A 23,761-nucleotide genomic window follows, 5' to 3' on the forward strand; every position below is an offset into this window, starting at 1 on the left:
TACAAGAAAAGAGAATAGGTGCAGAAAGTATATCTGTCAGAATTACTGTCAGTGTGAGTGATGCAATATATCAAACAGTTAGTGGGTTAGTGAGATGAATGGTAAATAACAAAGAAAAAGTAGGGGGAAGGGAAGAAATTAACTAAAACAGGAAGTAAATGACTCAAACAGAAAATTAAATCAAACAAAATAAAATGCTCAATCTAGTTATCCTCCAATTTAATCATTGTTGATGCACAATCAATCCCCGGCAACGGCGCCATAAACTTGATGCACGGAAAACTTATCTCATAACAAATTTCCTTCGGCAAGTGTACCGAATTTGTCGTCAAGTAAAAACTCACAATAGAGTGAGGTCGAATCCCACAAGGATTGATTGATCAAGCAACTTTAATTAGAGGAATGTTCTAGTTGAGCGAATCAGAATTTGAAGTGAGAATTGCAGAAAATAAAATGGCGGGAAAGTAAATGGCAGAAAAAGTAAATGCTAGAATTAAAGAACAGAAAGTAAATGACTCAAAGTAAATTGCAGAATTGTAAATGGGAATGGGGAAATTGCTCATAAGAGTAAATAACAGAAATTAAAGAGAATGGGTAAGATCAGAAATGGGGAGTTCATTGGGCTTAGGAGATGTTGCATTCTCTGGATCAATTTCATTTTCATCTCTTCCTCAATCAATGCACTCATTGATCTCCTTGGCAATCTTAAGTGATTGAATTACAATTTCTTGTAATTCAATCTCTCAAATCTTGATCAATAGCCAATTCCTTGGTCAATTGTTCATGAGAAAAGATGAAGTATGGTCACTAATTATACCACATGTATTTCCCAAATCAAGTGTTGAGAGGATTATAGTCACATATCCATCCAAACCCAATTTGGTCCAGCATGAGAAAGCATTTCTAGCTTGATCTCTTCTTTCCTCTTTCAAGGTTCAGAAGAGATCCAAGTATGAATAGCTTCTTTTCCAAGATAACTACCCAATTGGATGAAGATCGAAAGCTTTCAAGTAAAATCAAGAGAAAAGATAGAAGAAGAATAATGAAAACTAGTGTTGATCCATCAAATTACAACAGAGCTCCCTAACCCAATGAAAGGGGTTTAGTTGTTCATAGCTCTAGAAAATGAAACCAAAGATGGATAATACATGATGATACTAGAAGTGCAGAGAAAGTAATTACAGAGAGTAGTTCTATGTCCAGAGGCACCCTATAATTTCCAACTCTCCAAATAATTCAAAGCTACTCCTATATATACTACTCTTCTACTCTTCTAGTTGGTTCTTCAAGTCTTGGGTCTGGGCCTTTGGATCTTGAGTTTGAAGCAGTTATCTTCTTCATTGGGCTTGGCTTTACTTGCAGAGAGAAAGTGTGAAGTGGGCAGAGGCTTTGGCTCAGGACGTTAGTGGTGTTAACGTTTAGTGAAAATATGGGTTTGAGAACGTTAGTGACGTTCAACTTTTTCACTAACGTTCCTTACCCAAGTAAAAGCCACGTTAACTTCAACGTTAGTGGCACAAACGTTGCCACTAACATTGCCTCTTTATCCTTCGCGCACGTTATTGGGACTTAACTTCCCAATAACGTTGAGAAGCCTCCCCCTTCCCTACGTTAGAGTCCACGTTAACTTAGTTAACGTGGCTCTTTTAACGTAAGCTTGCCAACCTTCGAGAACGTTAGTGACACTTAACATTGTCACTAACGTTCCAATGTGCCCCTTAGCTCCCACGTTAGAGTCCACGTTAACTAGGTTAATGTGGCTTCTAACGTGGCCATGCTAGCCATCTCCAACATTAGTGACAAAGTTGAGTGTCACTAACGTTGGCTCATCATTCCCTTATCCACGTTAGCTTCCACGTTAACTAAGTTAACGTGGGAGTTAACGTGGCTCATGGTGGCATGTGTGGGCTCCTTCCAACGTTAGTGACAATGTTGGGTGTCACTAACGTTGGCGTCACCTCCCTTCTTCACGTTAGCTTCCACGTTAACTAGGTTAACGTGGGAGTTAACGTGGCCTAGTGTGACTTGGCCAACGTTAGTGATAATGTTGAATGTCACTAATGTTGGCTTCCCCCCTTTCTTCTTAACGTTAGAGGCCACGTTAACTAAGTTAACGTGGTGACTAACGTGGCCACTTATGAGCTTGGTCCAACGTTAGTGATAATGTTAAGTGTCATTAACGTTGGCTCTATTTCCTTTCTTCCACGTTAGAGTTCACGTTAACTTAGTTCTAGTCCAAGTTATAGGAAAGGCAACATCCAATTTGTCCTTAAATTCATGAAAAATCCTCATGAAATCATGTAGAGTGCACAATGTATGCTTGAATCAAGATGTAAGTGAATATCTACCCAAAACTAGCTTATTTCCTAAGGAAATACATGAAACTACCCTAAAAACAGTAAAGAAAAGGTCAGTGAAACTGGCCAAAATGCCCTGACATCACAACCCGGATTCAAAATACTTGGCAAGTGTGCATTGATTACCGCCGGCTAAATCAAGCAATGTGGAAAGACCATTACCCGTTGTCATTCATTGACCAAATGCTGGATCGCTTGGCAGGTAAATTCCATTACTACTTTTTAGATGGATATACGGGGTACTTCCAAATTCATATAACTCCTGAGGATCAGGAGGAAACTACCTTTACTTGTCCCTTTGGAACGTTTGCATATAAAAGAATGCCGTTTGGCTTATGTAATGCACCGGTAATGTTTCAAATGTGCATGACAAGTGTTTTCTCAGATCTTTTGGAGGATTGCAAGGAAGTCTTCATGGACGATTTCAGTGTTTATGGTAGCTCCTTTGATGCATGTTTAGGGAACTTAGCTCGGGTACTAGAATGATGCACCAATACTAACCTTGTATTGAACTTTGAAAAATGTCACTTTATGGTGAACCAATGTATAGTGTTGGGTCATATTGTATCTAAAGATGAAATTTTCGTCGACCCGGATAAGATTGTTGTCATTTCGAGTTTACCAAACCCTTCCTCGGTGAGGGAGATCCGTTCCTTTCTTGGTCATGCAGGTTTTTATCGCCGCTTCATCAAGGATTTTAGTAAAATTGCTCTACTCCTCTCCCACCTACTTCAAAAGGATGTGGAATTTCATTTTGATGAGGATTGAAAAAAGGCTTTTGACAAACTGAAGGAAGCATTGACCAAAGATATTATTTAAAATTGTCACAAATAAAACATACTATGGAGGTTTTAATAACTCTCGCTAAAAAAATTCCACAAACAAACAAGAATTTTGTAGTGTCATATATTATATGTGCATTATGTAACGACCCAACTCCTGATATGCCATGGTCATACAAGAAGTGAAGTGTTACCAACTTGTTGTTCTTAATTATTTACTATTATATTATATATGAGCATGTTCCTTGTTAGAACGTTGCCAATTTTACGAGTAACTTTTTTTTTAATTAACATATACCATTTGTGAGCGATGAAGTAATATAAATAAACATACATAGACAGGAATATAAAGGAAGCATAACGAAACATATAGCACAACTGATAATATACATCATGTACACTATAACAAAACATGTAGCGTTTACAAAAGGCCACGTTAGTTTACATCCTCGTCGAACTTACATAGATAATATATACACGACACTCCCAAGGCCTGGCCCATACAAAAAGCCGCTAAACTGGCGCCCAGGCTAGCCTAACCACTCTATAGCTCCTAGCTCTTGGGTGTACTAACACAAGTGAGAGACTATCAAAAAGTCAATGTCATACTGAGGTGTCATCAAAAGAATGCCCTTACCGCTGTCAGTCTATATTTACACATGGCCATTTGGAAGATTGTCATGTGGTTTGTCCATCTCCTCATCCTGCTCTATTTCTATCTCTGGATCCTCTTCCTCTTCCTCGTCAGCAGCTACAGCTATACCCTCAGAACAGCCAAAAGCACTACTGTGACTATGTACAAAACCATTCGCAAGCACAGGTCCGTTCGCGTATATAGAAGCTACCCCCATCGTCTGGTAGTGCCGACTCATCATGCTATTAAAAGTCAGGAATCGGCTCAAGGGAAAAGTCCCACTCTGGTGGAATCGTAGGAACATACTCACCAGCTATTTCGGGCTCCTCGGGATGGATAGGCTTAGGTGCCACCTCATTCAAGGGTTGAGCTAGTATAGGGTGTCTGGGACCATCGGGAAAAGGATGTCCAGGTGCGTCAGGATGTAACCAGGATAAGGGAAAGTTGTAAGGAGCATCGGGGTCAAAAAGCAGGATAGACAGAGGATGTTGAAAAGCTCGATTTTGTAATGCATATCGTCTGATACGAGGATCCAATCCCATAATGAAGTAACTATGGTATACCGGATCCTCGTAGATGTGAGGGTCCTCGAACTCATAGAATATCACGCCCATCTCCATCTGGAAGGGAGGAAGGGAGAGAAGGGGGGTAAGAACTTGGGAGTTCTTAGTAGAGTCAGGATAATTAGTCATGTTAATCGGCTTCGTCATGCTTATCAGATAACCAAGTACTTTACAGAATATAGAGGAGAGATAGAAATGTAAATAACAGAAAAGCAGAAAAATAGAAGACAGAGAAAATAAAAGAAAACATAGATATAGCATACAAGCAGACAAACATAGAAAAGTAGAACACACACATAAAAGGAATGCAACAAAGAATGATGCACAAAGAAGAATGATGCATGTCTAGTCCTAGTACAGGCCATGAGCTCATGTGTCGGTTAACTGCCTGCAATCCCGACGTTTATCCGATCACGAATCCACGATTTTCCAGATGCGATTTTCCGTTCAAAATAAATGCGCATATAATAATAGCCTCTCTATTGACACAGCCTCTGCTTTATACTCGCAGGAAAATATTTATATATACTCATCTCTGCTCTGCTCTAGGGAATGAAAAATAGCTGTATGTATATTAGACTCCCTACAGAGACTCTGAGTTACTTCAAGCAACAATCATACAAACAAATATCTCTTTATTATACAATTCTTTTCTCTTTATCTCTTTTCCCTACTCTAGTTACTCTTTTCTCTGTATCTTTTTACTCTGTTCTAATTACTCTTTTCTGTATCTCTTTACTCTGCTTTGATTACTCTTTTCTATGTATCTCTTTACTCTGCTTTGATTACTCTGTTTAACGTATGTAATTAAAGCTTATGTAAATTTCGGTATGAATAATTAGCCTGTCCCAAGTATAGGTTCAATAAGTCTATACTGAAACAGTTTAAATTTTCATATTATACCTAACCCTAGGCACAACTCAAGAACTATCTATGTTGCTCCTGGTTCGTTCACTAATCTCTGTTTGTGTTATTAAAACTTTACAGACTTTTTCTTCAATTTTTATCTCATCTTTAAATTTTTATCTTTCCTTTGTCTTTGTCTTACTAATATGTTATTACCACTCCCTAAGTGTTTTATGAAGGTAATTATGAGATTCTGCGCTTAAAGTTGTCTTTCTAAAGCTTTTACGAAGAACTACCTTTTCCGCATTATTTTATTATTTCGAATAAAATATTATTTTTAATTAAATATTATTATTTAATATTTTATTATTTATTATTTTATTAATATATTTTCAAAAATTAACCTTCTTTACCTTTTAACCTTTAAAATTCACTTTTTACCACCCGTAACTTTTAACATTTCTACTTTTACCACCCTAACTTTTGGAAATTACACAATAATCCCTCAAACACCAAAATAATTACTGTTCATACCCTGGGTCGAGCTACCCGACCCGGGATGATTGGCGATAAAGCGACCGACCTCTTCAGGTCAGACTACCCGACCTCTTCTCAAAGAGGTCGGCCAAATCGACAGGAAAGCCAAATAAAGGGCCCAAATAGAGGAACACGACCCAAATCCAAAAGCAATCCCAGCCTATAGAGATAAAGGCGGTTCCCTTGAAGATAAGCTGACTTCATCCAAAACAGGATAAGATAAGATAAGATAACTAACTTATCTTATCAGAAAGGTCAGCCCACACTACTATAAATACACTGGAGCACCCAGGTATAACTCATACTCTGATTCTACTAAAAACCTGTTTAATACCCATGCTAACTTAAGCATCGGAGTCTCTTGCAGGTACCCCCCACCCTCCGGTGACGAAGAATCAGCAGTGTAGCTAGATCAACAAGTCGAACACGACAGCTCCGGCCGTCTCCCACCAGCCGGACACGTCGGCACCGATCTGTACAGAGGATCTCAACCGAAATCAACCTCCAGTTTCAGGTAACCCTCGGAACATTGGCGCCGTTGCCGGGGAACCTGGAAGTCATCCCATCACCATGGCGAACAACTATAACAACGACCACAATTCAGGTCTGGAAGAGAGAACACCACACAAGAACGCGGATGTCACGCTACAAAATACTCCAGAAATCAACAACGACAAAGACTCGCCAAATTCAGGGGCAATAGAAGCGCTCCTAGATCGCCTAAAACAACTGGAAAAAGAAACTCAACAACAACAGGAAATCGGAAGGGATCTACAAAGAGAGGTGCGGCGACGTCGGGAGTTGGAAGAAAAACTACAGCAATTAGAAGCCGATCTCAAATCAAAAGCCCCTCGGGCCAATCTCGAAGAAAATTCACGCAAAGAGCAAGACCCGCTCACCAGGAAAATCATGAAAACCAAAATTTCAAAAGACTTCAAACTCCCGGATATGACCCTGTATGATGGCACCACGGATCCCAACCACCACCTCAATAACTTCAGAAGCAGAATGTACCTCACTGACGCCTCAGATGCTGTTCGCTGCAAAGCCTTTCCAATAACTCTCACAAAGACAGCCATTCGATGGTTCGACAACCTACCCCCAAAGTCCATCTCAAGCTTTGATGACCTAGCTAAGAAATTCCTAGCCAGATTCTCCATTCAGAAAGATAAAGCCAAGCACGCCCCCAGTTTACTAGGGATCAAACAAGGAGATCGGGAGAGCCTCCGCAACTATATGGAGAGATTCAACAAAACATGCATGGACATACAAAGTTTAGGACGAGCAGAAAAATACATCAACATGGAAGAAAACGCTCGGTTAGGAGAGACCTCAAAATCGGGGGCCTCTTACCGAGATGGAGACAAGGAATCCAAGAGGAAAGAAGATCGACAAGGGGAGAAAATCAAAAAATACCATAATTATACTCCTCTCAGGGCATCCTTGGTCGAGATATACAAAGAAGTCTGCCATACAGAAAAAATTCCCTCAATACGGCCACTCAAAGGCAAAAAGGGAGGAGGAAACCGGAAGGAATATTGCGAATACCATCGAATCCGAGGACACTCCACAAACGAATGTTTCGACTTAAAAAATATCATAGAAAAATTGGTGAGAGAAGGAAAGTTAGATCGATTCCTGGCCACCCGAGATGATTATCAAAGAAAGAGACGAAGGGATGAAGATACCGAACGAACAGAACGATCACCTCGGACACCAGAAAGACATGTCCACATGATACATGGCGGATTCATAGCAGGTGGGATCTCCAAATCCTCTCGCAAAAGATATCTCAAGGAAGTATATCATGTCGAAGGAAAGGAGGAAGCACTCAACATCCCGGCAATAACATTCACTAAAGAGGACGCATCCGGCGTCATCGCAGGACACGACGATCCCATGGTCATCACCATCATATTAGCAAACGCCAACCTACACCGCACCTTAATAGACCAAGGGAGTTCTGCCGACATCTTATTCAAAACAGCCTTTGATAAACTCGGCTTAGAAGAAAAAAGAACTTCAAGCATATCCAAACAGTCTGTTTGGACTAGGAGACACCCCGGTTCGACCACTAGGATACATACCACTACATACAACCTTCGGAAAAGGGAACCAGTCCAGGACCCTCAAAATAGACTACATCGTGGTCGACGTAAGTTCAGCTTATAATGCTCTCATAGGTCAGACAACACTCAACCAACTCGGCGTGATAGTCTCGACCCCACACCTATGTATGAAATTCCCAACACCAAAAGGGATAGCCACAATAAAAGCAGATCAAAAAATGGCACGTCGCTGTTACAATGAAAGCCGAAATCTTAGAGGCAAAGGAGAAGAGTTCCACACAATCGAGCTGGGCGGAGTTCAACGACGAGAAGAACTTCGTCCCCAGCCAGAGGGTGAGATAGAAAAGATTCAGATCGGGGACACCTCGAAAAAAATAACTAATATCGGCACAATCCTAAAAGGAGATTCAAAGGAATTACTAATACAATTCTTGCGAGATAACGTCGATCTCTTCGCATGGAAAGCCGCAGATATGCCAGGCATAGACCCTAAGCTGATGTGTCATAAGTTGGCGGTCTATCCAGGATCTCGGCTGGTACAGCAGAGACGAAGAAAACTTGGGCCAGAGCGATCCCAGGCTATGGAAGAACAAGTACAAGCGCTACTGGAAGCAGGATTCATAAGAGAAGTCAAATATCCACTATGGCTAGCCAACGTTGTCTTAGTGAAAAAATCAAATGGGAAGTGGCGAATGTGCACCGATTACACCGATCTCAACAAGGCTTGTCCAAAAGATCCTTACCCACTCCCAAATATCAACGCTCTGGTAGACGCTTCCTCCGGATATAAATATCTCTCGTTTATGGACGCATACTCGGGATACAACCAGATCCCCATGTATCCACCAGATCAAGAAAAGACCTCGTTCCTAACACCGAAAGCAAACTACTGCTACGATGTGATGCCTTTCGGTCTCAAAAACGCAGGAGCTACTTATCAAAGGCTAATGAATAAAGTCTTCTCGGATCACATCGGAAGGATCATGGAAGTCTACGTGGACGACATGCTAATAAAAACACAAAGTGAAGAGACATTATTGTCCGACCTGGCCCAAGTATTCGACACCATAAGGAAACATGACATGCGACTCAATCCCGCGAAATGCACCTTTGCAGTAGAAGCAGGCAAATTCTTAGGTTTCATGCTCACACAAAGAGGAATTGAAGCAAATCCAGACAAATGTCAAGCCATACTCAATATGAAGAGCCCAACCTGTGTCAAAGAAGTACAGTAACTCAACGGGAGATTGGCCGCCCTATCCTGATTCTTAGCAGGAGCTGCGATAAGATCTCTCCCCTTCTATGCTACTTTAAGAAAGGGAAGGCAGTTCGAATGGACGACAGAATGTGAGCAAGCCTTCCAAGACTTCAAAAAGTTCTTAGGACAGCCACCTATCCTCTCTCGACCACGAAAAGGAGAACCACTCATATTATATCTCGCAGTAGGAAGCCGGGCAGTAGCGTCAGCACTAGTCAGAGAAGACGAAAACGGACAACAACCCGTCTACTTCATTAGTAAAGCACTACAGGGATCCGAGCTGAACTATCAGAAAATAGAAAAATTTGCATATACTCTCATTCTAACATCTAGACGACTCCGCCCTTACTTCCAGGCCCACAGCATCAAAGTTCGCACTAACCAGCCCTTGAAAGGAATATTGCAGAAAATAGATTTAGCAGGAAGAATTCTACAATGGGCAGTCGAGCTGTCAGAGTTCGACCTCCAATATGAAGCTCGGACGGCCATTAAGTCACAATATCTGGCCGACTTTATCGCAGAATTCACAGATGTCCTGGAAACCCTCACAGAGTAGAATCTCTATGTGGATGGTTCTTCAAATAAAACTGGAAGCGGTGCAGGAGTGATAATAGAAAGCAACCAGGGAACCCAAGTTGAGCTCTCCCTCAAGTTCGGGTTCCCGGCTTCAAATAACCAGGCAGAATACGAAGCACTGCTAGCTGGTTTGAAGCTGGCTGAAGAGGTTGGAGCTCGGAAACTCAACATCTACAGCGATTCACAAGTTGTCACATCACAAATAACAGGGAGCTACCAAGCTAAAGATCCCACCATGAAAAGGTATTTGGATAAGACCAAGCAACAGCTCGGACAAATCGGGGAATATAAGATATACCACATACCCCGAGAACAAAATACCCGAGCTGACGCACTCTCAAAACTAGCCAGCACCAAACCAGGGGGCAACAATAGAAGCCTCATCCAGAAAATCTTACAGAACCCGTCAATCTCGGAAGAGGAAAAAAGTCCTAGCCATAACAAGCCAGGACTAAGGATGGACGACTCCCATAATCAACTACCTCAGAGCAGGAACACTCCGCACAGAAGAAAAGAAGGCAAATAGGCTAAAAAGGGAGGCACAGTACTACACCATTATAAATAACATCCTGTACAAAAGAGGGATCTCAGTACCATTACTGAGATGCGTACCGACCTCCCACACAAAGGAAGTGCTAGAAGAAGTACACGGCGGCATTTGTGGCAATCATCTCGGAGCACGAGCTCTATCCAAAAAGGTACTCCGGGCAGGGTTTTATTGGCCAACTCTACAGAAAGAAGCTACAGAATTTGTAGAGACATGCCCACTATGTCAGAAACATGCCAACTTTCACATCGCCCTGCCAGAAGAGCTAATCAGCGTAACCTCGCCTTGGCCGTTTGCAAGGTGGGGGCTCGACCTTCTTGGCCCCTTCCCCCAGGGGTCAGGACAAGTTAAATTTCTCATAGTAGGGGTAGACTATTTCACAAAGTGGATCGAGGCAGAGCCCCTAGCCAATGCCACCACTCAAAGTAGCCGGAAATTCCTATATAAAAACATCGTCACAAGGTTCGGGGTTCCATATTCAATAACCACAAACAATGGCACTCAATTCATAGATGCAGGCTTCAGAAAACTAGTAGCCGACTTAAATATAAAGCATCAATACACCTCTGTGGAACATCCACAAGCCAATGGACAGGCTGAAGCTGCCAACAAAGTCATATTGGCCGGATTAAAACAGAGATTACAAGATGCAAAGGGAGCTTGGGCAGAAGAGCTTCCACAGGTCCTATGGGCATATCGAACGATGCCATACTCCACCACGAAGGAATCCCCCTTCTGGTTAGCATACGGAATAGAGGCAATGGTTCCAGTAGAAATTAAGGAAGGATCGCCTAGAGTGGTTCATTACAATGAGGGAGCAAACTCCTAACTTCAGAGGGAAGAGCTCGACTTACTACCTGAAATCCAAGAAAGAACTCGAATCAGGGAAGAAGCTCTAAAGCGCCGAATGGCTTCCAGATATAATCAAAGGGTAGTGCCGAGAAGTTTTGCAGAAAATGATCTCATCCTAATCTGAAATGATATTGGAACAACTCGACCAGGAGAAGGAAAGCTGGCAGCAAACTGGAAGGGACCCTACCGAGTTGTAGAAGTACTTGGGAAGGGCTACTACAGACTGTCCGATCTCGATGAATGAGAGCTTCCCAGATCATGGCACGCTTGCAACCTAAGAAGGTACTACAGTTAGGAAGGTAACAGATCTCATTATTGGATGCACTCTTTTTCCTGAAAAGGTTTTTTAATGAGGCACCAAGCTAAGACCCAGACACTATCCGACTTAAAGGGACGAAAAAATTCCCACATGTATATATTTGCACGTTTACTTTGAATAAATTTTATTTAGATATTCTACAAAGAATTCAAGACGCATTAATCTGAAGAATTCATCGTCTGATTATAAAGCGACAGGTCGGCAGAAAGTGAAAAACAATTTCACTGCACGACCACGATAAAGATAAACCGTTCGATAAAGGTGAAAGTGCGATTCACCCAAAGGACGATCCAAAGATGCCAACCACTTTCTACAAATCGGCAAAGATGAACACAGAATAATGTAAGAAGTTATCGAAAGCAATCCAAAAAAGAACCTGACGAGGTCTTACGGATAGCTAAAATAATAACTTAAAGACTGGCCGACGTCCAGAAGTCGGACCAAGTCAACCCAAGTTATAAGTAAACCCTAGAAAGAGGTCTGACCAACCCTATTAAAGAGGATTACTTTAACTTAGAAGGGCTTGACCTAACAAAGTCAGCCCAAAATAAAAAGGTTATAAAAGTAAACCCTGAAAGACACCTGACAAAGGTCCAAGAAAGAGGATTACAAAAATAACCTAGAAAGAGATCGACCTAACGAAGTCGGTATCCTACAAAATACGAAAAGTTATAAAAGTAATCCCTGAAAGAGACCTGACAAAGGTCCAAAAAGAGGATTACGAAGTAACTTAGAAGAGATCGACATAAAGAGTCGGTCTCCTACAATGGAAAGTTATAAAAGTAATCCCTGAAAGAGACTTGATAAAGGTCCAAGAAAGAGGATTACGAAGTAACTTAGAAGAAATCGACATAAAGAAGTCGGTCTCCTACAAACAGGTTATAAAAGTAATCTCTAAAAGAGACCTAACCAAGGTCCAAAAAAGAAGATTACTTTAAATAATTGAAAAAAATTGACATCGGTCAACTACTTGGAAAAGGACAAAGAAGTCGGGCATGGATTGCTAAATCGGATCCACGCATCGACAACAAACCAGTTTAAAGAAGCTAAGACAGGCGCAAGCAAGCGTGACATAAAGTAACAAAGCCTCGGGGTTAGACCCAAAAGCTCAGAAGCTATTCGTTGTGTTTTTAAATAATGTTGCTAAACAAGCAACCAGAAAGAGTGTCAACAAAATAAACCAAAGAGTTTTAAAGCCCACAAGCCGGGCCAACTACAAAAATATCCAAAATAAATCAGCTAAAGGTTAGAAGACTTCTTAGCAGCATCAGTCTGAGGAGAAGGAGGGCGAGCCTGGAGAGGAATAGCATCTACAGTACCATCATCCCAGTTTAAGATCTGACAGTCAGGATCAGAAGCGGGAGGGTCGATCTTGGCAGGAGGAACAGTAGGCGCTGGCACCTTGGCAGAAGACACAGGGAGGGGATCGACCTCATCATCATCATCCTCATCATCAGGGTGATGACAAGTCATCTTAGCCTAGTTTCACTAGCCTTTTTCTTTTGTTTTCAATTAAATTATGCACTTTCTTGAGCCAAAAGCAAGCCAATTGGGTAGATTTTCATGTTTCCTTTGATTTAATCAACCATGTATGAATTCATGCTATTTCATGAAGTTTTATGCTATAATTGTCACATATTATGAAAGAATGAATATCTCATGATTTTGAGCATAGCTTTGATGTGTTTGGTTGATTAATGATAGGTGAAGAAAGCTTGGAGAAAGGTTGATGCAAGAAGGAAGGGCTAGGAGGAAGAGAGAACAAAAAGTTTGAGCAAAAGTTTGCCTCAAACTTTAGCTCAAACTTTTGGATTAATTGAAAATGAACTAGGAAGCAAAAGCTGGAGCAAAAGTTAGCCCCTAACTTTTTGGCTAACTTTTGGGCAAAAGCTGGAGCAAAAGTTAGACCCCTAACTTTTTGGCAAACTTTTGGCATGAAAAACACTCCCTGGATGAGCAAAATTTTGCGCCAACGTTAGCCCCCTAACTTTTTGGCTAACGTTGGCACATGAAAAACACTCCCTGGACTAGCAAAAGTTTGCGCCAACGTTAGCCCCCTAACTTTTTGGCTAACGTTGGCGCCAAGAATAACCAAGGGAAGGCCAACGTTGGAGCAAAAGTTAGACCCCTAACTTTTACCCCAACGTTGGTATCAGTAAGGAAGGGTGCTGATGTGAAAAGTTGGAGCAAAAGTTAGCCCCCTAACTTTTACTCCAACTTTTACTCAAGCTTTCATGATTCCAACCCGGTTCAAATTCGGTTCTTCTCCAAACTCCAAGAGCAATCAACCAAGGCCTCTATCAACCCAATTCCATCAAGAGCAAAGGCCCAATTGAAGGCTTGAAGACCATTTGAAGAAAGTGTATAAATAGCATAGGATTTAAGTTTTGAAGAGGGCTTTTCCTTTGAGTTTTGAGGGAGAGTTTTCGGAGAGTTTTGGTGTTGAGCAAATTTTAAATTTCTAAGTCTTGGGGAAGGAGAATTGAATTCCCTTCCTCTTAATTTTCTTGCTTTCAATTTCAATTACAATTGCTTCGGATCTTGGGTGGAGAATTGAAGAACTTCTGTTTCAATCTCACCTTGGGATCTTGTTTAACTCTCTGCTTAATTAAATTTCAGTTTCGGTTAATTGCTTCTTCATCTATTTTCTTTGCAATTTACATTTCCTTTGCAATTGTTCTTGTTGGATCTAGGAAGGCATTGAGATCTAGACTTGGTTTTCTAGTCTCTTGGGTCCTGAGATCCGGATTTCCCATTCCCTGTTTACTGTTTTCATGCTCATTTACATTTTTGTTTTAAGATCCGGTTCAATTCAAGTCCTTCTTTACTTCTCTGTTCGTTGCAATTTACTTTTCCTTGTTTAAATTCTGCAAATCCACTTCCCAATTCCCTTTACAATTCAAGCCATTTACATTTCTTGCACTTTAAGATTTTGCAATTTACATTTCTTGCGTTCTAAGTTTCTGCTATTTAATTTCTTGTTTCAGCACATTTACCTTCTCTGCTCTTTAATTTCATGCGATTTACCCATTCTCTTTACTTTCTATGCAATTTAAATTCTGCAAATCACAAATCTCTCAACCAAATCTTGATTTGCTTGACTAAATCAACCACTAAACTAAAATTGCTCAATCCTTCAATCCCTGTGGGATCGACCTCACTCCCGTGAGTTATTATTACTTGATGCGACCCGGTGCACTTGCCGGTTAGATCTGGGTGTTTTGGAGAAATTCGTTTCTTCCAAGAAAATATCCCATCAAGTTTTTGGCACCGTTGCCGGAGATTGATTAGATTGACAATGATTAAGTGAGGTGGTGATCTAGATCTGGCATTTTTATTTTCTGTTCCTTTAATTTTCAATTAACCCACTAACTGTTCGAATTTTTGCTTAAGCTAACTAAAACTCCATTCTAGCAATAGATTGAACTGTCACTGGTTTGTGTGTTTCTTATGTTCTGCTTGTATGTCAGGTACAAGAAGAAATACACCCATCTTTCATGAACAAGACGAAAGAACTCTTAGAAGGTTAAGAAGAGCTGAAAGAGGGAAAAATATTGTTGGAGAAGAGGAATCAGAAGAAGAATTCCAAGATATGGAGGAACATTCAACCAATCCACCAGGTGGAGCAGACAACAACAATAACAATCCACCCCAGAGGAGAGTTTTAGCTTCCTATACTTTTGCAAATCCTAGACATTGTGGAAGTAGCATCTTAACTCCAAATGTCAATGCAAACAATTTTGAACTAAAGCCACAACTCATCACTTTGGTTCAAAATAATTGCTCTTTTGGTGGAGGACCACTTGAAGATCCGAACCAACACTTATCCACCTTCTTGAGAATTTGTAACACTGTTAAAACTAATGGTGTGCCTCCTGACAGCTACAAGCTATTGCTATTCCCATTTTCTCTCAGAGACAAGGCCACTCAATGGTTGGAATCCTTTCCAAGAGACAGCATCAACAATTGGGATGATTTGGTAACCAAGTTCCTTGCCAAATTTTACCCACCTCAAAGGATCATAAGATTGAAGACTGAGGTACAAACATTTACACAAATGGAGGCTGAACCCATCCATGAGGCATGGGAGAGATACAAGGCTCTAATAAGGAAATGTCCTCCTGAAATGTTCACTGAGTGGGATAAGCTGCAGAATTTCTATGAGGGCTTAACATTGAAATCTCAATAAGCTTTGGATCATTCAGCTGGAGATTCCTTGCAACTCATGAAAACTGCAGAGGAAGCTCAAAATCTCATTGATATGGTGGCTAACAACCAATATTTCTTTGCTCATCAAAGAAACCGCCAACCATCACAAAGAAGAGGAGTAATGGAGCTAGAAGGAGTGGACTCAATCTTGGCTCAAAACAAGATGATGCAGCAGCAAATTCAACAACAATTTGAACAAATGGCCAAGAGGATTGATAGTCTCCAAGTTGCAGCAGTTAACACTAGCCAACCATCAACCACATGGGGACAGAATGAAGAAACTCAAGAAGAACAACAACAAGAGCAAGTACAGTATATGCACAACCAAGGACCAAATGAAGTGTATGGTGATACATACAATCCATCCTGGAAGAACCACCCAAACCTTAGATGGGGAGATAATCATACCCAAAACCAACAACCATGGCAGAGGAACTCAAACCAAAACAACCCAAGAAGCAACCAAAACCACAACCAGCAGCAAACTAACCAAAACCCCTACAGAAAACCTCAAAACAACTACCCCAACCCCAACCAAAATGCCTACCATCCACCACCCACATCTCATAACCCACCTCAAGTATCACCTGAAGCCCAAAGAATCACTAACTTGGAGGCCGTGATAGACAAAATGTTGAAACACCAGGAAATGACAACCAAGAATCATGAAGCATCCCTGAAGAGCCTAGAGAGACAGATGGGGCAAATCTCCAAGCAGATTTCTCTTGAGAGACCCTCAAGCTCTCTGCCGAGTGACACAATTCCAAATCCTAAGGAAGAATGCAAGGCGATACAATTAAGGAGTGGGAGAACATTGATGAGCAATAATGACACTACAAAGAAGCAAGCAGAGAGCAGCAAAAGTGCAATAGAAGATGAGGAGCAAACAAAGGAAGATGAAGCCAAGAATCAAGTTGTAATGCCAAGCAAGAACACTGAGAAACTCAAAGAAAAGGATAACCAGTCACACGGTTCAAAAGAAGTAACTCAGGGACAGCAGCAAATAGGAAGGAGGATCACACCTCCACTGCCATATCCCCAGAGGTTCAACAAAGAAACCAAGGACCAACATTTTCACAAGTTCCTTGAGACTTTCAAAAAGCTGGAAATCAATATTCCTTTTGCTGAAGCACTTGAGCAAATGCTTCTGTATGCCAAGTTTTTTAAGGAGCTCATCAACAAGAAAAGAAGTTGGGATGAGAAGGAAACCATACTGCTCACTAAGGAATGCAGGGCTTTGATTCAAAAAGGGCTTCCCCCTAAGCTTGAAGATCCAGGGAGCTTTTTGCTACCTTGCACCATTCGGGAATTAACCATCACTAAAGCAATGTGCGATCTAGGAGCAAGTATCAACTTAATACCATCCTCCTTGGTAAAAAAGCTGCATATAGAGGAAGTTAAACCAGTACAGATATCTCTAGAGCTAGTAGATAAGTCAACAGTATACCCAGGGGTATGATTGAAAACCTGCTGGTCAAGGTGGACAATTTCATATACCCTGCAGATTTTGTGGTTCTAGATTCAGAAGGGGATGATGGTGACTCTATTATTCTGGGAAGGCCATTCTTGGCCACTGCTAGAGCTATCATAGACATAGAGGAAGGAGAATTAACTCTCAGAATGCATGACAAGAGTGTCACTCTGAAGGTGTTACCAGACGCACAGTTTGGTAATGAGAAGAAAAACTATATGGAACTTGACAAGGAAGAATCTCTGTTAAAGGAAGAAAGCAACAAGGCGATTCACAACAACATCCCAAGGCAAAAGATTGTGCAAACTGATGAAGAAGTCCAAGAGAATATGGGAGTATTAGCCACTGAAAGGATGAAAGATCCCCAAGGTAAGCCTACGACCAGAAAAGAAAGGTCAACGAAAGAAAGGATGAAATGCAGAAACAAAACAAAAAGGGGTTGGAAGAACAGGAAGATTCCAACAGAGGGGCTTTCCAAAGGTGACAAAGTGCAATTAATATATCAACAACTGGGAGCAAGCCGACAGACTGATGACTATTACAATGTCAGCAACATACTCTCGTTGGAACATGCTGAAATTGAACACCAGAGAACAAAGAGGAGGATCACAGTCAGGGGAGACAAGTTGAGGCACTACAACCCTCAACCACCATAAAAGAAAGCTCCAATGTCAAGCTAGTGACAATAAAAGAGCGCTCCATAGGAGGCAACCCATGATTTAAGATTTATGTCATTTTAAATTCAATAAGCTATGATCATCTGAGCATGGAATTTATTTTCATAGACGTACTCAATGAATGCATGCAAATTTTTTTTCATATGCTAAGACTTCTGAAGTTTGGTGTGCCTTCAAGCACACCAAACCAGTGTTACAAACATTTTCATACTATATGCCTAGCATATGACCAAACACTAAGTTTGGTGTTTCTCTTCTCATGAAAATAATAAAAAAAAAAATCATGCATCAATGATCATACATTATCTCTTACTGAGACTTTTCAATTAAAAAGAAATCATACTCTGTGATGAAGGCATCAATTGTGATTTATTACTAGCATCTCACATTGACCCCTTAAACAAGATACAAGTTTGGTGTTCACCAAACTTTGATGCACGGAATTAGGGACACAATTGATCCTTCATGAAAAAAAAAGAGAGAGAGAAAAAAGGAAAATTATGATGAAAACATTTCTTATAAACATTTGACCAAGAAGGACATTGGGGATTTCAATTTCACTAGTTGGAGGAAGAAACACATATTTTCTACTATATGACCAAACATTAAGTTTGGTGTCCTCCAAGAAAAGTCACGGCTCAAATGGATATAAGGAATAGTTATTCATATAGTGTTTATGAAAAGAAGCACTCTTGCCACAGTTTGATAAAACTAATGCTTGTTGTCTTGTTGTGATGACTAGGTGGTCAAAGGACACTCTATGAAAGAGACAAGACAAAGGAAATCATAGCATGAGGACAAAATCTCATCACATGCTTCAAAAAGAGAATCTGCCACTCCTTGAGATGATCACGGCAAAGACAATTGAAGAAGCAAGCTTTGTCTTCATTCATCCTTACATGCACACCTTTGATTCACATAGTATGCAATTGCATCCTAGCCCTTTATTGTTCATTTAAACAACATACCACCTCCAAGCCATGCATGTGACCGAACCTTTGCACTCCAACTATTTAAACTTCCCTTCATCAATTCTCATCATAACAAGCTCGGCCTCAAATTTCATCTTTCTCCAAACACACATCAAAATCTCTAACATTCTTCACACTCCCTTTAACCTCAAGAGTCTCAAACAACCAAGTGATCATGGCCTCTTCCTCAAGAACCAAACGAAGAAGAGGGAAAGATCCCATAGTGGAGGAGAGCACCCATGAATATGACCAATGGAAATTCAAATCTCGGTACCATCAGATGCAAATTGAATGGATGAATGAGAAGAAAATATATCCAGAAATTTTACTCTGGCTGCCGGATGATGGATGCCAAGAAATGAAGGACAAAATTCGAAAGAGGAGGTGGGAGGAACTCATATCACCAATCACTCGAATCAATGCTAATATCATAAGAGAGTTCTATGCCAATGTCTCAAGGCTTGACATGAGTGAGGCCTCAACATACAAGAGCTATGTGCGGGGAGTGGAAGTAGACTTTAGCTCGGATGCAATCAAGAAAGTCTTGGGACTAAAATCAGTCCGCTTTAGTGAACCGGGATACCACCAAAGGGTAAATGGTGATCCGGATTATGATGGGATTGCTAGAGATATATGTGTGGAGAACTCAGAGTGGGAAGGAGATGACAAGAATAAATACAAGTATTTGAAGAGAGTTAATCTTACCCCGGAAGCAAAGGGATGGTATGAGTTGTTGAAAAGATCAATTCTGGGCACAGTAAACACCTCAGAAGTTAACAGGAATAGAGCTATTATGTTGCATTGCATTATTGTGGGAGGAGAGGTAAAAGTTCATGAAATCCTGGCAAAAGACATTCAAAAGCTTGCTGAGAAGAATTCGGCCGAGTCTTGGTTATACTATCCAAGTACCATCTGGAGGTTGTGTGCAAAGGCTAAAGTGCCAATGGAAGAGGAGAATCCAATGTGGTTAAGCCAAGGCATGCCTATAACCATTGAAAGAATGAGGATGGCTCCTGAAGCACATCAAGGCCGAAAACCACATGGAAGAAGGGAAAGAGAGGAACCAATGGAGGGAGAAGAATTACAAGAGGAAGAAGAGCCACAAGAGGAGGAGGAACAGCAGCACATTCCTCTACATAACAATCTGGACATGACTCAAATGCAGGAAGCAATTGGAAGATTATCACAACAGTACATGAGAATTCAAGAAAGGCAAGAGGAATACCATTCACTATACATGAAAAATCAACAAGCACAAGAAGAACGGGAGCTAAGAATGATGAACAAACAAAGTGAATTCGAGTCAAGATTCCTTGTGATGCAAGAAGAACATGCTTTTCAATCTCATGAATCATTTGGAAGGTTGGAACAAATGCAAGCTGAAAATTTGAGGGCTCTCAAAGAGTTCACAACACTCCAAGATGCAAGATATGAAGTCCAAGCCGACTACAACATAAATAGTCAAATCAAGCTGAACTATATTGGAGAGCATCTGCACAACATGGATCCAGCTTTTCCAACTTTTGATGAATTCTTCAAAAGGAGAAGTGAGATAGAAGTAAGCAATGCAATGAAGCTTGAAGATAGAGTAGAGGAAGCAATGAATAGAGCTGGTTTCTGGCGGGATCAACAGACAACAGACATGGAACAGGGAACACCAGCAACCAAGTGTATGAAAGAAGAAGGAAAAAGCATGACAAATAAAAGGTGGACTTGCTCCTTGATTCATCACTAAGAAAGCATGCATTGTGTCTGTTTTAAGTGGTCCTTGCATCTTTAAGTAGTTATCATAATTAATAGTCTTTGCATCATGTTTGTTACTCTTAGAATAAGTAAGCTAGTCTATGTGTGTGCTTGTGTGTTTACTTTCCCTGAACAAAAAAGCATGCTTTGTCCCCTGCATTTTTAATTCAATAAAAGAAATGTTTGAATGTGAAGTGAAATAGTTCTCTGTTAGATAGAAGTAAAATAAAAGTAAGTGGTGGTTTGTGTGTGATTGTATAGTAGCTCACCTTTAATGAATAAGAACATTAGGATGTCTCCTCTTAAGTAGAAAGTATCTACTGTCTATGAATCTCAATCAAATAAAAATCCTTGGTTAGAAAGAAAAACAAAAAGAAAGAAAAAAGGGAGAAAAAAAAATAGCCAAAGAGTGGCAGAACAAAAGAAAACAAAAAGAAACAAAGCTGGACACCAATAGCTTGAACCTTAGAATATATGCCTGTGGTGTCTTTGTATTAGGATCTGCTTGGACTACTAAGTTCTTTGGAGTGCATCAACACTCGGTGACTTGGGTTAACTAACCCGGGATCATTAGCTGAAAGTCCACTATCAAGAGCAACCTAACTACAAGGCATTTAGCAGCCCAAAGAGGTGCTGGGCATCAATGTTCTAAGAAGGAATGTAAGCCAAGTGTCTATAGTGAATAATGTGTCAAGTATAAGGAAAAGAAAATGAACTTGCTACACATGACACTCAAATAAAGCTTATGAACAAAATAATAGCCAAGGATAAAGAAATAATGAGAAGTCATAGCAGTATGAACTTGAAGCTTGAAGGAGGCTTTCTAGGCTTAAGAATCAATAAGAGGTGAGTATGTGCATATCCACATAAAACCCCATGAACTACTAATAACATTCTACTAGCATGAACATCCTCTTCCATTTCATTCTTTCTTCTCAATAAACCATTTCTTGCTTGGGGACAAGCAAGCTTTAAGTTTGGTGTTGTGATGACAAGTCATCTTAGCCTAGTTTCACTAGCCTTTTTCTTTTGTTTTCAATTGAATTATGCACTTTCTTGAGCCAAAAGCAAGCCAATTGGGTAGATTTTCATGTTTCCTTTGATTTAATCAACCATGTATGAATTCATGCTATTTCATGAAGTTTTATGCTATAATTGTCACATATTATGAAAGAATGAATATCTCATGATTTTGAGCATAGCTTTGATGTGTTTGATTGATTAATGATAGGTGAAGAAAGTTTGGAGAAAGGTTGATGCAAGAAGGAAGGGCTAGGAGGAAGAGAGAACAAAAAGTTTGAGCAAAAGTTTGCCTCAAACTTTATCTCAAACTTTTGGATTAATTGAAAATGAACCAGGAAGCAAAAGCTGGAGCAAAAGTTAGCCCCTAACTTTTTGGCTAACTTTTGGGCAAAAGCTGGAGCAAAAGTTAGACCCCTAACTTTTTGGCTAACTTTTGGGCAAAAGCTGGAGCAAAAGTTAGACCCCTAACTTTTTGGCAAACTTTTGGCATGAAAAACACTCCTTGGATGAGCAAAAGTTTGCGCCAACGTTAGCCCCCTAACTTTTTGGCTAACGTTGGCACATGAAAAACACTCCCTGGACTAGCAAAAGTTTGCGCCAACGTTAGCCCCCTAACATTTTGGCTAACGTTGGTGCCAAGAATAACCAAGGGAAGGCCAACGTTGGAGCAAAAGTTAGACCCCTAACTTTTACCCCAACGTTGGTATCAGCAAGGAAGGGTGCTGATGTGAAAAGTTGGAGCAAAAGTTAGCCCCCTAACTTTTACTCCAACTTTTACTCAAGCTTTCATGATTCCAACCCGGTTCAAATTCGGTTCTTCTCCAAACTCCAAGAGCAATCAACCAAGGCCTCTATCAACCCAATTCCATCAAGAGCAAAGGCCCAATTGAAGGCTTGAAGACCATTTGAAGAAAGTGTATAAATAGCATAGGATTTAAGTTTTGAAGAGGGCTTTTCCTTTGAGTTTTGAGGGAGAGTTTTCGGAGAGTTTTGGTGTTGAGCAAATTTTAAATTTCTAAGTCTTGGGGAAGGAGAATTGAATTCCTTTCCTCTTAATTTTCTTGCTTTCAATTTCAATTACAATTGCTTCGGATCTTGGGTGGAGAATTGAAGAACTTCTGTTTCAATCTCACCTTGGGATCTTGTTTAACTCTCTGCTTAATTAAATTTCAGTTTCGGTTAATTGCTTCTTCATCTATTTTCTTTGCAATTTACATTTCCTTTGCAATTGTTCTTGTTGGATCTAGGAAGGCATTGAGATCTAGACTTGGTTTTCTAGTCTCTTGGGTCCTGAGTTCCGGATTTCCCATTCCCTGTTTACTTTTTTCATGCTCATTTACATTTTTGTTTTAAGACCCGGTTCAATTCAAGTCCTTCTTTACTTCTCTGTTCGTTGCAATTTACTTTTCCTTGTTTAAATTCTGCAAATCTACTTCCCAATTCCCTTTACAATTCAAGCCATTTACATTTCTTACACTTTAAGATTTTGCAATTTACATTTCTTGCGTTCTAAGTTTCTGCTATTTAATTTCTTATTTCAGCACATTTACCTTCTCTGCTCTTTAATTTCATGCGATTTACCCATTCTCTTTACTTTCTATGCAATTTAAATTCTGCAAATCACAAATCTCTCAACCAAATCTAGATTTGCTTGACTAAATCAACCACTAAACTAAAATTGCTCAATCCTTCAATCCCTGTGGGATCGACCTCACTCCCGTAAGTTATTATTACTTGATGCGACCCGGTGCACTTGCCGGTTAGATCTGGGTGTTTTGGAGAAATTCGTTTCTTCCAAGAAAATATCCCATCACAGGGACAATCTTGCCTTCCCTGACAATATTGTCCAGGCTAAAAGAGGTGAGATCGGCCTCGGGAGTAATGAACCGAACTTGCTCCTTTAAGTTCTCGTAAGCAGCAGTCACGCTGCCAACGAGATGACTTTGGAGCTCAGAATAATCTTCCCGGACATTGTCGAGCTCCCCTCTCAGGCACATCATCTCCCGATAGGATGTAACGTAACTATCCTTGTGCATCATGGCTGTGTCCTCAGCCAACCTCAAAGAAGCTGCCAGTGATTGAGAACTCACCTTCTCGTTCTCTAAATCCTTCTCCAGCTTGGCTACCTTTATCTCAAATTCCTCCTTTAACTCCCTCATCCGATTAAACTCTTGTTTTGCCTCCTCCATAAACACTTTAGTGGCATGGAGAGGGAGATTCTGAGCAGTCTGATATATGGCAGTCGCCATATACGCCATCTTTACGTGATTCCGGGCCATAAATTCCAAGTGATGAAGGATGGACACATCATCCATGGAGAGGGAGCC

At 40.5% G+C, this 23,761-nt stretch overlaps 1 pseudogene; it reads left to right on the forward strand.

Annotated features, from left to right (window-relative positions):
- Positions 1-15,397: 15,397 nt before the first annotated feature.
- LOC148568242 (uncharacterized) lies at positions 15,398-17,676 on the forward strand (annotated as a pseudogene).
- The last annotated feature ends 6,085 nt before the right edge of the window (positions 17,677-23,761 follow it).

The sequence above is a fragment of the Arachis ipaensis genome, chromosome B4, assembly GCF_059453495.1.
Source record: "Arachis ipaensis isolate K30076 ecotype BB chromosome B4, ASM5945349v1, whole genome shotgun sequence".
Classification (NCBI taxonomy): Eukaryota; Viridiplantae; Streptophyta; class Magnoliopsida; order Fabales; family Fabaceae; genus Arachis; species Arachis ipaensis.